This window comes from Terrapene carolina, unplaced genomic scaffold (genome assembly GCF_002925995.2).
Source record: "Terrapene carolina triunguis isolate 2854851 unplaced genomic scaffold, T_m_triunguis-2.0 Scaffold66, whole genome shotgun sequence".
In the NCBI taxonomy this organism is placed as follows: domain Eukaryota; kingdom Metazoa; phylum Chordata; order Testudines; family Emydidae; genus Terrapene; species Terrapene triunguis.
The window spans coordinates 4,526,737-4,547,532 of NW_020664417.1; positions in this window are offsets into that span (position 1 = coordinate 4,526,737).

Below are 20,796 nucleotides of genomic sequence, written 5' to 3' on the forward strand. Positions count from 1 at the left end.
AGCAGCCACTTCTATTAAATCAGAGAAGCTACAACAGACGTAAAACTGTTCTGAGCGAGAAAAGAATCAGTCCTTTGCAAAGCAGATAGAAGGGGCTATTTAACTGAGCAGGCTCTATTCTTCAGTGCCCTACACCTTGTGCAGTCATTTATGCTTCTGCAAACTGAATGTAAAACTCTACAATTCTGACCTGGCAGTGTGCTACACCCTCTTTTGCTCAGGTGTAAGTGATTACACAAGCTACACAGCAATGGCCAATCAGGCCTATTCTTTTTACACACACACACACACCAATGCCCAATGCTACTGATTGCATGGCAAGAGACCAATGATGCCATTTTTCTGATAATGAAGACCTAATTAAAAAATGTTTGTAAGTGGTGTTGTCAATAGGGGTTGCTGCATAATATTTTCTAGTCACCTATAAGTTACCTTCCTTCTCCCAACAGTAATTTTAAACACAGACATGTCTTTAACATCATCATCACGTGATATTATAGTGTGTTCAATATATTTGCATTAAATGAGAGTAAGAAAAACCCACTTAGTTAACAAGAGCTATCACAAGTACTAAGTTATTAATAAACTGGGCTGGTTTGGAGGAATTTTGCATGTCAGTGGTCAAAGGAAAAAGTTTGCAGATTTCCAGATTACATATTTCCAGAGACATTACACTAAATTCTGTATTTTCCTCTAAGACCTTCTCTGTTCTGATCTTTTAATGTATGTTCTGTTATACTGTAACCAGGTCAGTCTCTAAGGTCCAGAATAAATTACTTTTAGGACTCACTGACTGACTACATATGGCCATACTGTCAGTGCTGCTTTTGTATGCAGTACAGAGTAACAGCTTCCTCTAACACCATTACCACTTGGATTGTGTGTTTGTGGGAGGGGAGAGTGCCTGTAGTTTTCAGTGTAAAAGCCAACACTGGCTTCCTTAGCAGTGGCTGTTTTATAACCCACAACAGGCTCTGAGTAATACTGTGACAATGGCACAGTTGGGGGGCATGGAGAGACATGAAACAATTACAATATAATATGTGACCTTTAAAGTATGTTAGTGCTGTAATACAATTCCCCCCATTTTAAACAGTTACTGCATCACTTGACAGCTTAGAAAAAACCTAGCTGGGTCTTCATTTCTCTTTCTGCATATCGAAGATTTGAGATGCAAATATTATGAAGTTTTTGCTGTGAGCTTAAGCTGGCTGATTAGTTATAACCAGGTGCTCATCTTCACTAAGCTTTATTACTCAGCAGGGATAACTCAGCCCCTGCTTAGGCCACATCCAAAGCTGAATATAAATGATAGAGAAAAATTTCTCTCTCTTTGCCACCCTGAATTTAATCAATCAATCCAATCAATTATTTAATTACATACAGAGGCCCTCCCATGCTGATACAGTATATGCTTTCTGGAAAGAAAAAGGCATTACTCAACATCTGGATTATCATAATAAAGTATAAATAATATAGTGGGTTAGTTCACAGTAACTCTTTAAAATTAATGTTTCGGTCATTTAGATTTAACAAAATAACTATTTCATTGTAATTTTTTATTAAAACACAAATTTTTGGATGATTAGCAACCCAGTTGCAATAGCATAATTCAGAAATTCCTTTATACATATTTACTTTTATTTAATGAGAGTCAGGTAAAAATATTTTCTTCCTATTATTAATATTTTATTATTAAAAACACTGGCCTAGATATACATGTGGTTTGCAACAAGGAGAAGTTGCTTTCCCAAATAGAGAAGCTAGGCAAGTGTAACACTCCTTATTGCAAGGTTCCCTCTTACCAAGAACCGCACCTCCCAGGCAATTCTGAGGCTGATTCTTTGAAATTGAGTGATTCTAGCAGCTGCAATTCTAAGAACAGCAATTTTGCAACTGGCTCCTCTTTACTCCATCTCACGGTCTTCTAGTTGATAAGTACCCTTAGTTCCTGGTATGTGTTTCAGAGCTTTCCTTTATTATTTTTATTTTATATTATTTTCTGTTCTGATGGTAGTAGCCCCTGCTAATTCTCCTCCTCCTTCAGTTTCACTGAGTATTCCTAATGGCACCCCAGGGAACTCCAGCCAGGAGAAACAACACTAGTTAGTAGACTTATGCCTACTCCCACACCATGCAATAAGTAAGTGCTCCTAGCAGAGACCATCCCTCCCACCCACCTTATTCTAATACAAACCCAAAAAAGGGGGATGGAGGAGGGCAACTTGGGCTGAATTTAGTGTTCACAGTCAAGAGGAGTAGAACCACTGTAGAATCAAAATGCACTTCATAATTCATTCAAAGGTCTATGTTCCCAAGACCTGCAGAAAAGCTTGCTGTAAGCTCAGAAGTTGGTTCAATAAAAGATACCACCTCACCCACCTTGTCTCTCTAATATCCTGGGACTGACACAGCTACAACAACACTGCATACAAGTCCCTAAATGGGCATTTTTTAAAGCCTTGCAAATTACCACAAGCAGTTCCAGTTGAAGAAGCTTGGGATCACAATAGCTTCAAGATTCCCTGCAGACAGCATTTCTAATTGCCTTTTTTGGGGTCAGTGCACTTCTCTTTGTGCCGCAGTCTGAGGTCAGGGCCTGAAGGAGTACCTATAGGCCCCAGGACAAGAAGCAGAGGTGTGGTATTTCATCCAACTAGTGTGTTTTTCAGTCATTGTTTCCTACTTGCTTTGTTTGTTTTTTACATTAAATCCACTTCTCTGTTTTGTTATGGATTTCACTGTTTTGTTTTCTACAAGAAAGAAACTGCTTTTTGCAACATTTTCTCGCACCCATATGATACAGCTCCCTTTATGTACTGTATTTTAGCAGTTTGCTATTACAAATAGTTTTAAAATTAATTTACTGAATTTGCCCTCTCTCTCCTATTTCCCAATATAGCTTTAATTTGTTTTTCTCCATAACTTTCCTATAATAATGCTTAGTAATTACCTTTTTCCGTTCCCCTTATTGTTTTTCTTTCCACCTTTCTCCTAGTTTTTAATCTCTTTTCTCCCCTTACACTCTCTCTCTACTTTTCCCATTCTCATTCTATTCTTTCCTTATCACAGTCTGTCTTCACTTTCCTCTATCACTCTCTCCTTCTCCCCTTTTCCATGTCATATTTTCTCTTGCCCTCCCCATGTTTCCATGATCATATTCTCCCCTGCTGTTTTCTGTTACTCTCTTCTTCTCTCCCCACCCCTCTTCCTGGAAGATTTTTGTCACTCTTTTCATAGATGGAGATGGAGTGGAATGCAGAGAGAAAAAAGGGATTAGCACAGACCTTATATGAAAGAAGCATGTTTCTGTCTGGTCTCTGCCTCAGCTCTGGACAGGAACTTTTGCCCAATCCTTCCCTACACACCAGGGGTAAGCTCTTCCTCCCCCACTCCCTGCCCATAGATGGTAGAGGCCTAATACTTCATCCTAGTGGCTTAGATCACTAGGCAAGTTGCATTTATTGTTAGCCCCTCCATATGTCTGTCTCTATCCCAGAGGGAGACAAGGTAGATGACGAAATATCTTTTATTGGATCGACTTCTATTGATGGAAAGGACAAGCTTTTGAGCTTCACAGAGCTCTTCTTCAGGTCTGCAGAAGGTAACCAGAGCGTTACTATCTATCCCACAGGCCAGTTCAACCTCCATGGCCTGACTTTTGCTACTGAGGGATTTCCTAAATATTATACTGCACAGATGATAAACATTGGCCAAAGGCTCGTGACTTTGTCATTGTGCTGGCTTGCTTTTTGTTGTTTATCTATATTTTATATTAGTTGTAGTTTTATATAATTTTCTCAAATCAATTATGTGATTTACTGTTAAAACATTAAAACAACAGACTAACATGGCTACCCCTCTGATACTTGTTAAAACATTGTATGTTATAGATGGGAAAAGTGATTAACCCATATTCCACAATAACAACTAAGCACCAATCTTTGCCCTTTTAAAAATGTATTTACAGTGAATCTTCTTTTGAGTTATGCAAGGGCAAGAAAGATTATACAAATGGTCTTGTAATATATAGGCCTAGGAGTAGGAAGAAATTATTTGTAGTGTTTGTTCTACCACAGATGTCCTAGGTGACCCTAGACAAGTTATTCAACAGTGCTTCTATTTCCCTGTCTGTAAATGGGAGGTCCTGACTGGTTCTGAAGGATGTCACATTAATTCTTCAGCCTTCCTGAAAGCTGCAACATGCATACTGGAGCAGAGGGTGGAGTGTTTGAAATGAGACCTATAACACATCACATGTGCAAAAACACAACAAATGTATTCCTTGTCTGGTTCTATGGGCTAGGTTATGCAACCCTTTCTCACACTAGTGAGCACTAGCTCACACAAGCAGTTCCACTGAAGTCAATGAGATTATTCATATAAGTGCTCACGTGGTTAGTGAGGGCTACAATGAAATGGTAAACATTTCAGTTGACAATTACCTATCGGAGAGTAAATCGGACACTAGAAAATAAACACACAAATTCTTTATACAGCTGAGTCCCAACTTCTTGCTAGAATCATGGTCTATTACATACTGCCCTAATCCTATGAATCTTTGCTGCATTTGAATTTCTAATCTGTTTTAAATTACCCTTGCAATATTAAGTGTGACATTCTCATGGCATTTTTGTTTCTTGAAAAAACACCCTAGTCTCCTTGATTTGAATCAAACGCCTACGAACGTCATTGGACAATCTTCCGATGACTTCAGTGGGCTTTAGATCAGGCCCTGAATGACACTCCCTTGTCTTAATGATTTAAAAATGTGTGAGAGCTAAGACAGAAAACAAGGTAAGTAAAGGGACTAAAAGGAACTGCAGACAAAGTGGAGGAGCTGGCCTTGGCATTTTTGGGCAGGCATCTGGAATTATTTTTCTTTTTCTTTTGCCCAAACATAAACCAAGTCTTGCCCATGCAAGCCCAGCCTAAGGATTCTGGTTAGGGTTAGTGGGTGTCTTCTTTGGGATACACTCCTATCCTAACTGACTCATTTTACATCAAAAGTGGCTCTGTCTGAGGGATACTTGGGTTCCCCTCCCTGGCTCATGCTGCAGATGTGGATCCCAGCAGCTTGTTCCTTTCATTTCTAACTGGTTTATTCTGGTTACATTTGAAAAGCTATCCTTGTCAGAAAAGGGGCTAGAAACTTAGACCCTAGCGGGAGGGAGTTTTGCTGAGACCAAGGTGAGGAGAGCAGATGAAGAAAAGCATGTGCCAACCTCAGTGAAGGGAATTGCAGCTGGGAGCAAAAGTGAGACAAAGTAATTCCATTTGAAAAGGAGACCATAATTCACAGCCTCCCCCTTCACTGTATAGGGAGCAGCCACAGCTGAGTCAGACTGAACAACGGTGGTGGGAGAGGCCATGCCTGCCCCTTCCAGCCATGAAGGTCTGGAACTATGAGCCCCCCAACCACACCGCATTTTATGTGAGGAAGAGGAGCTGGAGCCCTGCCATTCACATATAGATGTCTTCCCTACCCCTCCCCAACCTCATAGTGAGCATGCAGGCTGCAAGGAGGTCATATTGGAGAAGCAAATGCTGAGCAGGTTGGCTAGGACACCTGGCCCGAGAGACGGGTGGATAAAGGGAGGTGATCGAAGAGTACAAGAAAAGTAATAAGCTAAGAGGAGATGTACTTAACATCACGTAAAACATTGTGCATGAGATCTGTCTGGTTAATTTGCATATCAAGCTCTTTCTATGTGTTTGTATAATGAGTAGGACATTTTAGGTGCTATCATAATATAAATAATAAAACTTCAGAGAGTGGCTTGCTTAACCCAGCAAAATAAAAAGTGCTAAATCACCCTAAAAAACAATCTAGCCCTCCCGTTTAAGGCAGCAACAGTACAATGCAATAAAGGAATTACTCTTCAGCACAACAGATACTTTATTTCTTGCAGAGTCACACTAACACAAATTGACCAGCAGGTGAATGTGAAAATGTGTATTGATTTCTCACATTGTCTATAGCCCAGAAGAATACAGCATTTCAAGCAAAGCAGCAACACAAAGACTGTTCTACAAATCCTCAGGGAACCCCAAATTATTACAGCTCTGCAACTGTACCAGACTTTAAACCGATTAGCCCTTGGGTCATCAATTAATATCTGTAAAATGCTTTGAGATCCCCAGAAGAAAGGAGACACCATAGTCCAATGATTGTGGCACTGGACTTGGAGACAGCTCTGTCATTGACTCATTGGGTGACCTGGGGCAAGCTACTTTGCCTCTTGCCTCCATTTCCTCATCTGTAAATCAGAGAAAATAATGTTCCCATTTGTACACAGTTATAGGCTAGATGGATGAAAAGTATTGTGTAAATTATCAAAGGGCAAAGTATTAGTATCCTAAATTCTTAACATACAATAACAAGCTTCTAAAACAGTGGTCCTCAAAACTGTAGTTTGTAACCTCTAGGGAATCCATAACAATTGTCCAAGGAAGGAGCATGGGGCAGGTTGCAAAGGGCCCATATTTTTCCTGTAAAATTTGTACATCTGATGTATGTATCTCTGCAACTGTTATGACTTAATTATCTCTGTACTGCACTTCTAAATTTCTAAGTAGACTGGCCATTTGCGAGTCAGAATTGATGCAGCTTGCTAAAGAGAAGATCCATGTTGTACTCTCTCATAAGGTATGTGTACACTTTGAACTGGGAGTGTGGTTCCCAGCTCAAGAAAACATACCCGACACTAGCTCTCATCAAGTAAACATGATAAAAATAGAGTGTAGCTGTGGCAGCAGGAGCGACATGCCCGCCTGAGTATGTACAAGTCAAAGTCACTAGGCATACACGTGGGGTGGCTAGTCCCTCCCATTGCTTGCTCTGCTGCAGCTACATTTCTATTTTTAGCATGCTGGCTCTAACAGAGCCGGCACAAGTCTGAGTCTTCGAGCTATGACACAAACTCCTTTCTTGTGTTGTTGTCCCGCTAATCTAGAATAAAAGTCATTCAGACTGAAAGGCCATCGCTGCTCTTTGTGTATGAAAAAAATAGTGCATTTATATGAAGTTAAGATCAATTACAAGTCTGGCACAGCCTGATACTTTTAACTAGAAAGGAGTCCTCAGCTTCTGAAATCCTAAGAAGTATTGCATTAGCTATAGTGTGTAGACTTTGATAAGGTAAGTGTCAGGCCCGTAGATGGGGTTTATATCAGACACTTAGAAACAATGTTCCTTTAATGGGCAGAAGGAGGGAAACTTAGGCAGGCACACCTGAGATGCTACAGCTTCTTGCAGGCGGAGGTCACCTTACCACAGCCTGATTTTCTCATTGACACCAGGATAACACCAATGACTACAGTGGAATCACTGCTGACTACAGTGGGGTAAATAAGTGCAGAACCTGATCCAAAAAGCAGCTGCCATGCAAACGGCAACTTTCTCCACCAAACCCAGTTCACTCTTTCACTTAAGAACATGAAGAAACAGTACCCAGTTTGTTTTACAAACTCAAAATGAGCCTGGTTACATCTCCTCCACAGTGATCATTCTCTTTTCTTCCTTCAGTTCTGCCCTTTCCCGGCCCATCCAAAGACCCCTCACACTGGCCGTGCTTCTCCAACTCTCCTTGGTTGTGCAGCAGCCGGAGCATGGTTACCCAGTACTAACAGACTTCTGGTTAATACAATCTGAAGGTCAGCGATTGACAAGGTAGCACTTTAGCACTTTCTTATGCGATTAGGGCATGCAATTTGTTTCTGATTCATGGGAGAAGGTTAGGCTCCATTTTGTAAGTGTTAAATGACTTCAGTAAATTGTTGTCCTTCTGAATAAGTGACAATTGAGAGAGCCCTACCCCCCGCCCCCAAGTTCCTATACCACATCTTCTGAATGAATTCAACATGCTTGCTGGAAAAGCAGTGTAAGCGATGGGATCAGTCAGTGTCACAATCCACAATCTTGCAAGTCAACATTTTATTTCTCCCAGGATTTTATTTTGAGGACCAGAGAGAGCAATACTTATATACCACACTCTGATTTTACAGTGCCAGGAAATCCCAAGCTAGGCATCACCTCAGTCCTATGGGACGTGCCCCCAACACAACGTTTAGCAGAGTTTGTAACTATTTACTGGCATGATTAACTCTAAACACACCTATCTTCCTGTAGCTAGTTCACAGTGCTTTTTCCAGTGCTGACAAGTCAAGTTCATGGAACCGGTGTTCTCCTTCCTCCCAGCATCCGGACATCCCCAAACACACTGCCCAGCATACTCTCATCGTCTGCTGAAGCAGTATGGGATATCTGCCCAGATTCTCCCTGAAAATACAAAAACATTGAAGCAGCTGTGGCAGGCAGATGCCAGTGCACAAACCCATGTGGGAATAGTAAAGCTGCCAGTCTCCATATTAAATATTTGTCTCCAAAACTCAGATCTTCTTTAGGGGAAAACAGCAGGACCCAAGTTTTAAGGAACTAAGAGCAGACAAGTATGAAGCAATTGACTTCTGTGGGAGCTGTGTGCATGTCTGAGGGCAAAATTTGTTCATGAATTAATAGGTTCTTAGCAGGAAGACAACTTACTAATAGTGTCCTAAGGTTTTAAAGCACAGATTATATTATGAGGTTCCTAAACTCCTTACATTGTCTGAAATTCTTGTATACTGTATAAATAAAGCAGGTTATCTCTGTGTTCCTGTAGCTTCTAGTTTATTTATCAACCAGCATTTGCAAATATTCTCAATGTGCTGATTAACCAGGAAAAATAACTGCAACTAGTAAAATGTGCAATGAATCCTTAAAAGATTTCACTCAGATGTACAACCAAAGATTTTATTTTTTCAGGGCCAGATTGCAATTTGGGCTGAATGCCCATGCAAGAAAATAAGGGGGAATAAAGGTCACACACGCCCCAAATACACACACTTTACACTCGTATATAGGCTACCCAGACTGTGGGTCTGCATGCATGAGCATAAACAAGTGCTGCATACCCACTTGCTCCCCCCACACCTGAAGAAGGTAGTCTGGGTTGGGCAGAGCCTTGGCCTCACCCCGACCTGCTGCCCAGCACAATCTGTGCCGAGGGCTGTCATAATTTGCTGCTAGGATCAAATTATTACAACTCTCCTCAGAGCAAAAAGGAAGGAGGAGAGGAATTGAGACTTAGAGGTATCACTGAATCACAGTGTTTCCCAGGGGTGCTCCTGGAGTGGTGTTGTTTATACATCAGTCTTTGCTCAGAGCAGTGCCTGAAGTCACAATCTAGTCATTTCTAGGATTTATGATTCTATATATATGATCGTAATTTGTGTTTTTTTGGATTGTTCCTGCAGATTTACCCTAGCAGATTTAGCATTAGTAGTTCATGTTAATTATTAGTTCTGAGTCCAATCCTGCATTCCTTTTGCCCCCCAAAAAACTCCCATTGTCTCCTCAGGAATTTTGGATGCACACAGTGTACACTTAAACAAGTACAACTGGCCCTGTTGTCAGCAATGGGTAATTTTCATAGTGTAGAGAAGCTTAAGTGAATTTTGCAAAATCAGAAAAGAAGAAGACCGTCAAAAAATTGAACTTCCAGTGCCTCCACAAGCACTTGAAAATAGTAAAGTAATGAGGTTTGCCCTTGTCATTGTATACAGTAATGTGAAAGACAAATATAATTGTACTTCAGCGAATGTGGCTACTGATTTACTCTGATAAACTATAGCTGCTTGTGCTCTTTTGTAAAAACAAAAGATGCCCAACACTTTTTTAAAAGGTTAACATAACTGTCATAGACCTGGCTGGGTCCGCTTAAATGAACGGGCACCAGTCTGTTGCAACTGAACCCAATCTTTGGATCCCACATATTTCCACACCAGCATGGTCTGGGCAGAATGCAGCCACTGGTTCTAGCTCTGGGCCTCTAAGATGTACACCTAGGTGCAGACCCCCAGTCTGGCACCTTGGGGAATGGGACTCCACACTACAACTGTCCTGTGCCCCAAGACCAGTGGTGACTCCCTCTACATCTCCCCAGTTGCTTATGTATGCAGTGTTCACCTCTTTGGCTGCTCCGCTTTAAAGTTTAATTCCTCAGAGACAACATGCCAGGTAGAGTAAGGAACACAGGCTGTGCCCAGGAGTTTCTAAACCCATGATAACTCTTACTCGCAGAGCATACCAGAGCTATACATCTATAGGAAAAACAATAAAAGCCCGTGAGCCTGTGCTCAGCCCTTTTTTTGTGAGTTTAGTCCCAGTCCATACATCAGGTGGGTATGCCTCCTGTATGCCTTTTCTTGTCAGGTGATGGTCGGCCATTGAGAGAGGGAGATCCTGCCCTTAAAAAGCGTTGTCTTGTCTGTCATGTGACCACCTGATCAGCTGCAGAACCCCTGTCAGGTGGTTAGGTGGGAGGCCCCAGCCCCCCTCAAGTCCCAATTGCAAAAAACTGTTTCCTTGAGTCTGTGCCACTCCCTGTAGCAAGACCATTGTCTTAGGGAATGGACCCCTTTGGCTGGAAGATAATCACAGTTGATTACACTTGTGTTAGCTTTGAGATCTACTAATGAAAAGTGGTATATGAGAAGTAGGTATTATTATTGACCACTTATCACTTCGTCTGCCCTTATCTCTAGGCTGTTAGTGACAGTCAAAATGTAGCACACATTCTTCAAAATGTCAGTTATAATGTCAATTGAAGGCCACAATTTGATACTGGCATGTACAGACATTTTACCAATAGTAACATTTTAGGTGCTAGCAGTAATGATCTTCGTGACAAAGGAGCAAACTGCTTTTACAGCTGCATGTGTGTGGTGAGATCTCTATGGGGAATTCCCGGGACACCCCAGTGTGCATTAACAAACTTTGCCGCAAGACCCCCACTGCATAGCTGCACAGGCATGGGTGGCGTGCAAACTGCAGGCTGAGGGAGGCTTGCCCCCAGTCCGCCCCTTCCACCACCCCCTCTGGAGCCAAGTCCCCCTTTCCATCCCCCCGCCAAAGCCCAGAGCTGCCCCTCCACCGCTGCCACCGGCCCAGTCCCACGGCTAGCCCCCAAGGAGCACTGGGAGGGCGGGCGCAAGGCCCCAGCCTCCCCAGCCCCACAGGGCAGGCGGTGTGCAGCCTCCCCAATTCCAGGATTTTGATACAGTCCCACATGACATTCTCATAAGAACACAAGAGCAGCCATACTGGGTCAGACCAAAGGTCCATCTAGCCCAGCATCTTGTCTTCTGACAGTGGCCAATGCCAGTGGCCCCAGAGGGAATGAACAGAACAGGTAAGCACCAAGTGATCCATCCCCTGTTGCCCATTCCGAGCTGCTGGCAAACAGAGGGTAGGGACACCAGCCCTGTCTATCTTGGCTAATAGCCATTGATGGACCTATCCTCCATGAACTTATCTAGTTCTTTTTTGAACCCTTCACAACATCCTCTGGCAAGGAGTTCCACAGGTTGACTGTGCATTGTGTGAAAAAATACTTTCTTTTGTTTGTTTTAAACCTGCTGCCTATTAATTTCATTTGGTAACCCCTAGTACTTGTGTTAAGAGTAAATAACACTTCCTTATTTACTTTCTCCATACCAGTCATGATTTTATAGACCTCTATCATATCCACCGTTAGTCGTCTCTTTTCCAAACTGAAAAGTCCCAGTCTTAATAATCTCTCCTCATACAGAAGCTGTTCCATACCCCTAATCATTTTAGTTACCCTTTTCTGAACCTTTTCCAAATCCAGTACATCTTTTTTGAGATGGGGTGACCACATCTGCATGCAGTATTCAAGATGTGGGTGTAATATGGATTTATATAGAGGGAATATGATATTTTCTGTCTTATTATAGATCCCTTTCTTAATGACTCCCAACATTCTGTTCGGTTTTTTTGACTGCCGCTGCACATTGAGTGGATGTTTTCAGAGAACTATCCATAATGACCCCAAGATCTTTCTTGAGTGGTAACAGCTAATTTAGACCCCATCATTTTATATGTATAGTTGGGATTATGCTTTCCAATGTGCACTACTTTGCATTTATCAACATTAAATTTCATCTGCTATTTTGTTGCCCAGTCACCCAGTTTTGTGAGATCCTTTTGTAGCTCTTCGCAGTCTGCCTGGGATTTAACTATCTTGAGCAATTTTGTATCATCTGCAAATTTTGCCACCTCACTGTTTACCTCCAAAGCACGGGAAGGCAGGTGGCACACAGCCCCAGCTCCAGAGCACACGCCACCTGATGAGCCTTTGTCTGTCCCACATCCTCCTCCAACTCAACCTCCTCTTCCACCACTTTGTCCTCAGGGTTGACTCTGCTAGCTGCTGCCTCCAGTCCCCCCAAAGTATCCATGGGGCTCTTGGCGGTTGAGCTGGGGTCACTGCTGAGGCTGGCCTGGAGCTCCTTGTAGAAGTGACATGTTTTCGCTGCTGCACCGGAGCGCTGGGTAGCCTTCCTCGCCTTCTGGTACGCCTGCCTCAGCTCCTGGCTCTTAGCATGGCACCTTTTCTGCCCCTTCTCATCCATGCCACGAGCAATCTGCTCGTAGGTGTCAAAGTTCCTACAGCTAGAGTGGAGCTGCGACTGCACAGCCTTCTCTCCCCATGGACCAATAGATCCAGCAACTCCAGTGTACTCCAGGCAGGAGTGTGTTTGCTGCAGAAAGCTGGCAGGGTCAGCTGGGAAGATGCAATGTGAGCTGTCCACGCCAAGCAAACAGGAAGTGTAATTTCAAAAATTCCCAGGGCTTTAAAGGGGGATGGGTGCTTGCCCTGGGTACTTAGCTACAGAGCAGTGGAATAGAAACTGCTTACCAGAGCGGTCATGATGGGCATTGTGGGACACCTCCTGGAAGCCACTTAGGTCACTGCGTTGTTCTAACCTCATTGCAAAAAGCTCTATGCTGCTCGTCCAGGTGGTTTTATGATGTCAGCGTAGCAGGAAAGTTAAATGAGAAGGAGGAGCACTGTTGTGTGTACACCTCCACTGTTTTGTTGACGAAAACTGACTTTTGTCGACAAAACTGTGTAGCGTAGATAAGGCCTTAGTCTTTGATAATAATCTTATGACTGTTTTCACCATAAATATACGTCAGTGCTGTAATGTTATATTGGAGCTGATCCTTATCTCAAACAAGTTGGTGTGTCCCCTGTTCCTTTGGGGACAGCCTACCTGGTGATTTCTGGGAGAGTTCAGGAGTTAAGGGCTGAACACTTCAAGGGCACTCAGGACTGCAGTGTACCTATTGTTACCCCTGCAAGGCAAAGTAAGGGCTGGCAGAGCTGTGAGGAGATTGTCTGGTAACTTACAGACTGGAGTGGTCAGAGAACGGACATCCAATTATGCAAATCTTCTTGCTCGTGGCAGGGGAGTAACAAGGTGCCTCGCAGTCCAGGGCACCCCACAAAAATGTCTTAATCTCTTAGTGTGATTAACCTCTTATATCTCCTCCCAACCATTTGAAAGTCAGAAATCCATCTGTTCATTCATTCCTCCCACCTAGTAGCATTTCTCAAATAATCTAATGCCAAAAGCCTTTTAGTTTCCCATACATTGCAATTTAAGCTTGCACTGAAGCTTGAGAGCTATAAAACAGCATTTATTACACCACAGATTTATTCAAGCATGTTAGTAGCTTGGCAAAAGGAAGCTGGAACAGACAGCCGTACACACTAATGCAGGCATCAAAACGTATTCCATTGAATCCAAAGTATTTAATCACAAGATTAACAAAAACTTATTTGAGCATATGGTTGAGCAGTGGAGAGGTAGGCACAGCTGTGTACATATGTTGAGAAATTCAGGGATAAATGTTCAATAGGCATGCAGGATTTTAGGGGCATAGCTCCCATTCATGTCAATGTGTATTGAGCATCTCACTACCCACACATTAATCTCTCATTTTACAGTGAAAAAATTGGATTTTAGATCCACAGGAAAAAACCTAATGGCCCATCTGGCCCAGATTCCAGGTTGAGGATGTGCTATAATAGGGAAAAAAAAGGGGGGGGGCACATTAATGTGATGACCAAAGTCATTATAGTGAACAGGAAATAGTCTGAAGAGCGAGAATACTAAAAACATTAAACCAGTGACTCGAGAAAGAAACAATTCTGTATAGTTATGGGCTGACAAAGAATATATAAAACAATAGCACCACCCACTGGCCACAATGCAAACTATGCAAGTGCTGGATTTGTGTAAAATATTTTAAATTCCGATCTAGAAAATTTAAATTTAATCTCCCTTAGACAGAAGAAGCTCTGCTTTAATATTGCAGATATTAAAAAGACTATCAGCAAGTCTTTAAAATAATACTTTGCCCCCCCTAATTCTGCAGAAGGAAAGAATGACCAAAATATGTAAAACATTGTTTGAAAGGGATGTAAGTTTGGGTCTCACAGAAGAGAGAGACTTCTCAGTGGCTAGCAGCAGAAGACTGGAGGCTTCCCCACTGAGCTGTCATTCATGGTGCTCCCAAAGGCAAAGGCTGTGAATTATGACCAGCTGTGCAGTGATTTCTCGACAGTCAAATACCTAGCAGAGACAAAGGTGCAAACATCACACTTACTAACACTTGTGACCTAATCAGGATTTGAACCCAGGTTTCTCAAAAGTGATATAATAGCGCATTGCTGTTCCATACTTAGCAAATATTACTTTTTAAAGGGTATAGAGTGAAGGATATTTGAGAAAAAATATTTACGGAATCATTAACAGTTAAAATGTTCCAGAGAGAAGAGAATCAGATTCACATGCCAGCTCTGAAGATGTGGCATTATTATAAATTCCCTGAAAGCAGAGACTACAACAAAGACTATGACAAGATGAATAAACTTCAGAGTCATAATCCTGATCTTCATATACATCTCTCACTTTCATTTCAATACACATATTAATGTTATTTAAAGGGTTGGACTGGAAGGTTCAGAGCATTGGTAAACAGCATATACAGTAACTCTTCACTTAACGTCTTCCCAGTTAATGTTGTTTCATTGCTGATCTATTAGAGAACATGCTCGTTTAAAGTCGTGAAATGCTCCCTCATAACGTTGTTTGGCAGTCGCCTGCTTTGTCCACTGATTGCAGGAAGAGCAGCCCATTGGAGCTAGCTGGTGGGGGCTTGGAACCAGGGTGAGCCAGCAGCCCCCTATCAGCTCCCCTAAGTTCCCTGTGCCAGGCTATCTATTGCCAGGCAGTTCAGGTGTCCCTCCCCCAACTGCCATGTGCTGCTCCTGCTCTCTGCCTCCTGCTTGCTGTGCAGGGGGGAAGAAGAGGGGTGCTGATGTCAGGGTGTCCCCCTCCCCTGCTCTTGTACCTGTACCCCATCTCTGCAAAGCGGGGTGGGACGGGGGGACGACAGAGCTTAGGATGGAGGGAGCTTGCTGGCAGCAGCTCCTGTCTGAACCTGCTGATCTACTTGAAAGGGCAGTGTACTTAAAGGGGCAATGTGCATGTCTCTCTCTCTCTCAAACACACACGGTGTGTCTCTGTCTCTCTCACACACATGTACCCCCCTGGCTCTTCGGTGCCTGTGCAACCATGCATGCGCCATCCGGAAGAGGGAGTGATGTGCTCCAGCAGGTTAGCTTGGGTTCGTCATCATGTTCAGTTTCCGCAGGGAAGTGTTTGCAGCCACCGCTGTGCATCTATTGTGTCTCCTCCCTCCTGCCTCAGTCCAGTGTTGCCTCGTAGAGTCTGAGGCTACATTAACAATGTGTTAACTCTTGAGGGCGCAACTGCGTGCTAGTTCATCATTTAGCAGCAAGGCATTCCCCAGGAAATATCCCACCCTCTGACTCCACCATCTCAACCAAGCTTCACAATCATCATTGCTATGTACAGTATTAAAATGTTTAAAAATTTTTAAAAAACACTTAGTGTGTGTATAAAATGTCTTTTGTCTGGTGAAAAAAAGTTTCCCTGGAACCTAACCCCCCCCTATTTACATTAAGTCTTATGGGGAAATTGGATTCACTTAAAGTAGCATTTTTCAGGAACTTAACTACTTAAGCAAGGAGTTACTGTAGTCCCCAACTCATAGGCTTTAAGCACATGCTAACATTCCATTGATTCAATTAGACTTAAGCACATTGTCAAGTGTTTTGCTAAATCAAGTCTATACAGCAGTGGTGGGCAACCTGCGGCCTATCAGGGTAATCTGCTGGCTGGCCACCAGACAGTTTGTTTACATTTGCACGGCCACTCAACTCCCAATTAGAAAGTAATAAAATACAATGCACCATATCACCTGTGAGCAAACACTTTTTCTCAAAATGATGATTCCATATCTCATCTCTCAGTCCTTGTCCTCAGAGGAAACCTGCACAACACCTTCAAAAGACAAGCCCGGGAGCTTAAATTCATAACTTTGTTAGACATTAAAAAAAATCAAAGATACTGGATTTATGGCTCACTACAACATTCTATAACCCACTCACCCTCCTTTGTGTTATGATTGCAGCAGTGTTAACTGCCCACTTCACCTAGAATGGTCTCTTACAACATGTTAACTCCTTATGCTAAACAGATTTAGCATAACCTTGTATTTAGCTGTAACACCCTGATTACCTTTCCCAGATCAGAAGAGCTCTGGGTAAGATAGAAAGCTTGTCTCTCACCCCAACAGAAGTTGGTCCAATAAAAGATAATACCTCATCCACTTTGTCTCTTAACCTAATGAGTTATTCAGCAATATCCCAGGCATTTGTCGCCCATCTACTATGCACTTGTAGCTAGATTTAAGAGAAGTGAAATGAAATATGGGTTAAATCAGATTCGTCCCTTATTGCTTTTTCAGGAATCCCCTTTGACAGCAATGGTTTAATCGGTAAATAAGAGCCAGCAAAAGTTCCAGCTGTCCTGGAATCAAAGGGATAAAAGGAACATTGATATCAAACAGTGCTGGTTTGTTATCCACAAATAACAACATGCCCCACATGATCCTGCTTAGTTCTTATCATGAACTCTGAGCTGCACAGCAAGTATTTCATTCTATTTCCACTTGGTGTTCGTAGTTAAAAAAATCAGTAGGAATATTTAATCTAAAAGGCTGAATTATGTCATGGAGGAATTACAACACGTAACTCACAAGTAAATAATAGATCCCTAGCTTTAGTTTTAACAAGAATTTATCGGAAATCCAAATAGAGTGAATTCATACTTAATGCCTCATTACAAACCAATGGAGAAGCTGTCTGAATAAACTAGGTAAATCCCAAGGATTATTTCACATGTGCTGTAAGCAAATCAGTACTAAGAGTAACATCTCATTATGAAAATAGGCTATGCTGCAGTGTCTTATTTTGGTTCACAGGTAAATTTGAAAGAGAAGCCCTGAGGCACAGACTGGAAAACTTGGAATTTTAAATTTGCTTTAAAAATAAAAAAGTGCCCTTGACAAATGAGGGGCCTGATTCTACCACCCTTACAGCAAGTAACCCCTTACTGTGAGTACAGAGCAACAGATTCCATTCAGACTACTCAAGCTGTAAGATACTCTCTCAGTGTAAGAGAGAATTGTAAAATTCATAACACTACAAAATGATACGATTTCAGGAAACAAATAAGAAAAATGGGGAGGGAGAATAAGATTCCAGTCCCTCAGAAAATCATTTGTTGTTACCGAGAAATTTTTATATTTTATTCACTATGTAGTTTAAAATTTCTTGGCTGTGTACAGTTATTAGGCATTCCCAGTAGTTCCATCTTTAGTACTTAAAAAAAAAAAACCCAAACACACCTTAGTACTCATCTATTAAGCCAAATACCAGAACACCTCAATTAAATAACCCTCCTCCCTCCAGTTTTATTTCCTATTCACAAAGAAAGGTGCAGTGGTCAGACTTTTTAACAGACAGAGAACAATTTAAAAAAAAAAAAAAACACACATGGAATTTAAAATACCTTCCTGGCTCTGCATCTTCTGCAAATGCTTTTTTTTTTTTTAAAAAACAAAGATTCTTAGGTGACAAACATTGCAAATGAGGCCCAACCAGAACCTGTTATACCAGCACCATTATCTGCTGCATCTTTTAAGTGATTTCCTTCTTCATAAATCCTAGCAGTAAGACTACCTGGTTTAAATCTGCAAGCATTAGGTTTGTTATGACCTTCACACCTTGCTAGCACAGCTTCAAATGCCAACTGCTCACCCCACACCCTTCTACCCTCAATGATAAATGGACAGTACAATGCAGGCTGCTGCTAAGATGAGTCTTTCAAATTGAGATGTTAAAAAAAAATAAAAAATAATAAAAAAACCCACAAAGGTTCTGCATTGTCTCAATTAGTGCTGCTAATGCCATATCACTTGGAGTTTGTCTCTAGTGTCCCAGCCAAAACTTCTCCTCCCCACAACTATACATGTTGGTTGCCATTGCAGTGGGGCTATAGGCTAAGACTTTGGAAGTGAACTGGGGCACAGAAGTGTGCTTTGAAAGTTACTGGCTCACATTACTGCTGCCACATGTTGCCTTTACCTCCCTATGATGGAACACGGATAACCAGGAAGGCCTGGCAGCACAAACAGGCCATCAGCAACAAGGCACTCTCTAGAGCTTTACATAATAAATGGTCTTTTAAAAAGCAGTGGCACAGGCACAGAACAAGAATACACAACAGTCTAACAGAGCATGAAAGGGTCAGTGGCAGGGCACCGGTGGGGAAAGTAAATTTAGATTTGAAAAGCTGTTACTCAGATTTGCAATTTCATCTTATCACACCTTCTCTGTCTTGTAATTTTACTCACAATGAGTGCTGCTCCAAGGACCAGCTACAGGAACAAACTGTACCTATTCACCAGTATCAACAGATGCCACCCTCAGGAAAGGCAAACAGTGTCTTCATCCCTCGTGACAGATTGAGAAAAGCAACAGGTTTGTCTACAGGAGAAGTTAAACTACATAATCCTTGCATTGAACACTGCATGTCAAGAAGTTCTCCATTACAGAACTCCAGTCTAACTGATATCTCAAAGAGGGAAATATTGTAGCTGTTGCTAGTATTCCCACTTTACAATTAAGGTTGCCTAAGCATTTCCATTCTAAGCCATTCATAACCTCCCAAAAATGTCTAGACTCTAATCTTTGTTCACAAGAGTTTTTTTGTTTTCTTTTGCTGTCAGGCAAAATGATTGAGCAGTTTGAGAAAGTGAAAAACACCCATATTCCCTCCACTTCATTGTGACTTTTTATAGAAAACAAAAGCCAGCTTTAGCCCTCAAGCAGCTGGAGTAAATGGCTGAAGTTTGGCAGAGAATAGTCCTCACTAAGAAGTGCCTTTGAGCGGTCCAGTAAAAATTTATGGTTTTTTTTAGAAAAGCCAAACTTTGCACAAGTACAGTACTTTTTTAAACAATAATCATGCTAAGCTTGTGACTTTCAGCTAAGGAAGACTGGGCTACTCATGGGTGGCTAACTTAGCTACATACTAAACATTTTCAAATCATACCGTCCTCCACCTTCTAAGAGCCCCACTTCATACACTGCACAGCTGTGTATAAATTAATTACAAGGGTGTTTGTAGCATATGCATAGTACACAAAACTACACCCATATATCCAAGGGTGCAGAAGTATATAATTTCTCTTCCTTTCCTTTGTGAAACAGAGCTAGTTTATAAGCACTACGTAAGTGCTAGGTATTATACTACTGTATTACTTGAGTATCAGAGGGGTAGCCATGTTAGTCTGGATCTGTGAAAAGCAACAGAGAGTCCTGTGGCACCTTTAAAACTAACAGATGTGTTGGAGCATAAGCTTTCATGGGTGAATACCCACTTCGTCAGATGCATGTATTACTTGAGAAACATTTGCTCATGTTCTCAAACCATTGTAATGCATACAAACATGCAAGCATAATTTACGTATATCCTGACTGAAAGTGTTTAAACGATGCAACCATAATGTTTTACATCTAGATTTGATGGAATATTTAGGTAGTTTCTCCATTGCCCAGATTCTGGCCCAGTTGATACCAGTCTGCATCACCATCTGGTGAAGGGGAGGAGTTGTGGTTAAGGCACTTTATTACAACCCATGATATATGAATTCAATAACCAAGCTCTGCCACTGACTTCCTGTGTAACTTTTGGCAAGTCACTTAATTTGTGTGTCAGTTCCCTGCCTGTAAAATGTAGATGATAGTCCTTCCATATCCTCATGTATGGACCAAACAAGTGCCTAACTAGGGATAGTAAATCAAACTACTCTCATAGTTACTACATAGTGCAACTATTTCTGTTGGTTATCAGTCAAGATTAACGCAATATTTTCTTAAAATTGAGTAGAGGCAGGGAAGAAAGATAAATAGAGAAAGATAGTGGAAAAAATAAAGCATCCTGGGGAAAAAAGCTATTTTAATGGATTAGACTTCAGTTTACATTTACTTTAAAATAATGTTTGAGTTTTATGGTTATGATTTCAATCCTTCATTAGAAAGTTACATTTCAATACTGAATAGATTTTGGTTTTAAAGAACTGAAGTACTCTGCTGTGAGTCAATTTCAATAGCACTTTTTAAAAAAATGTGGAGTTTCTGCAGTTGTGACTGAGTGACTTATGAGCTAAGTTTTGAGCAGCTGTTTATAAACATCTTTTGAAAGCTAGAAACAGAAATCTGTTTCTCTGGTTGTAACTTTATTCTCCATCATACGCACACATTGATTTGATTTACAGGGTTGCTCATGAATGCTAAGCTAATGGCACTGAATTTAAAGGTAGAACGTTAAATAAGAATTGTAAGGACTTCCTCCCCTCAAAAAATAAGGGAATAAAAGGATTAGGAAAGATCTGGGTGTGGAATTTTGATACGTACCCCAAGTTCCAGAAGGAAAAAAATATCACTG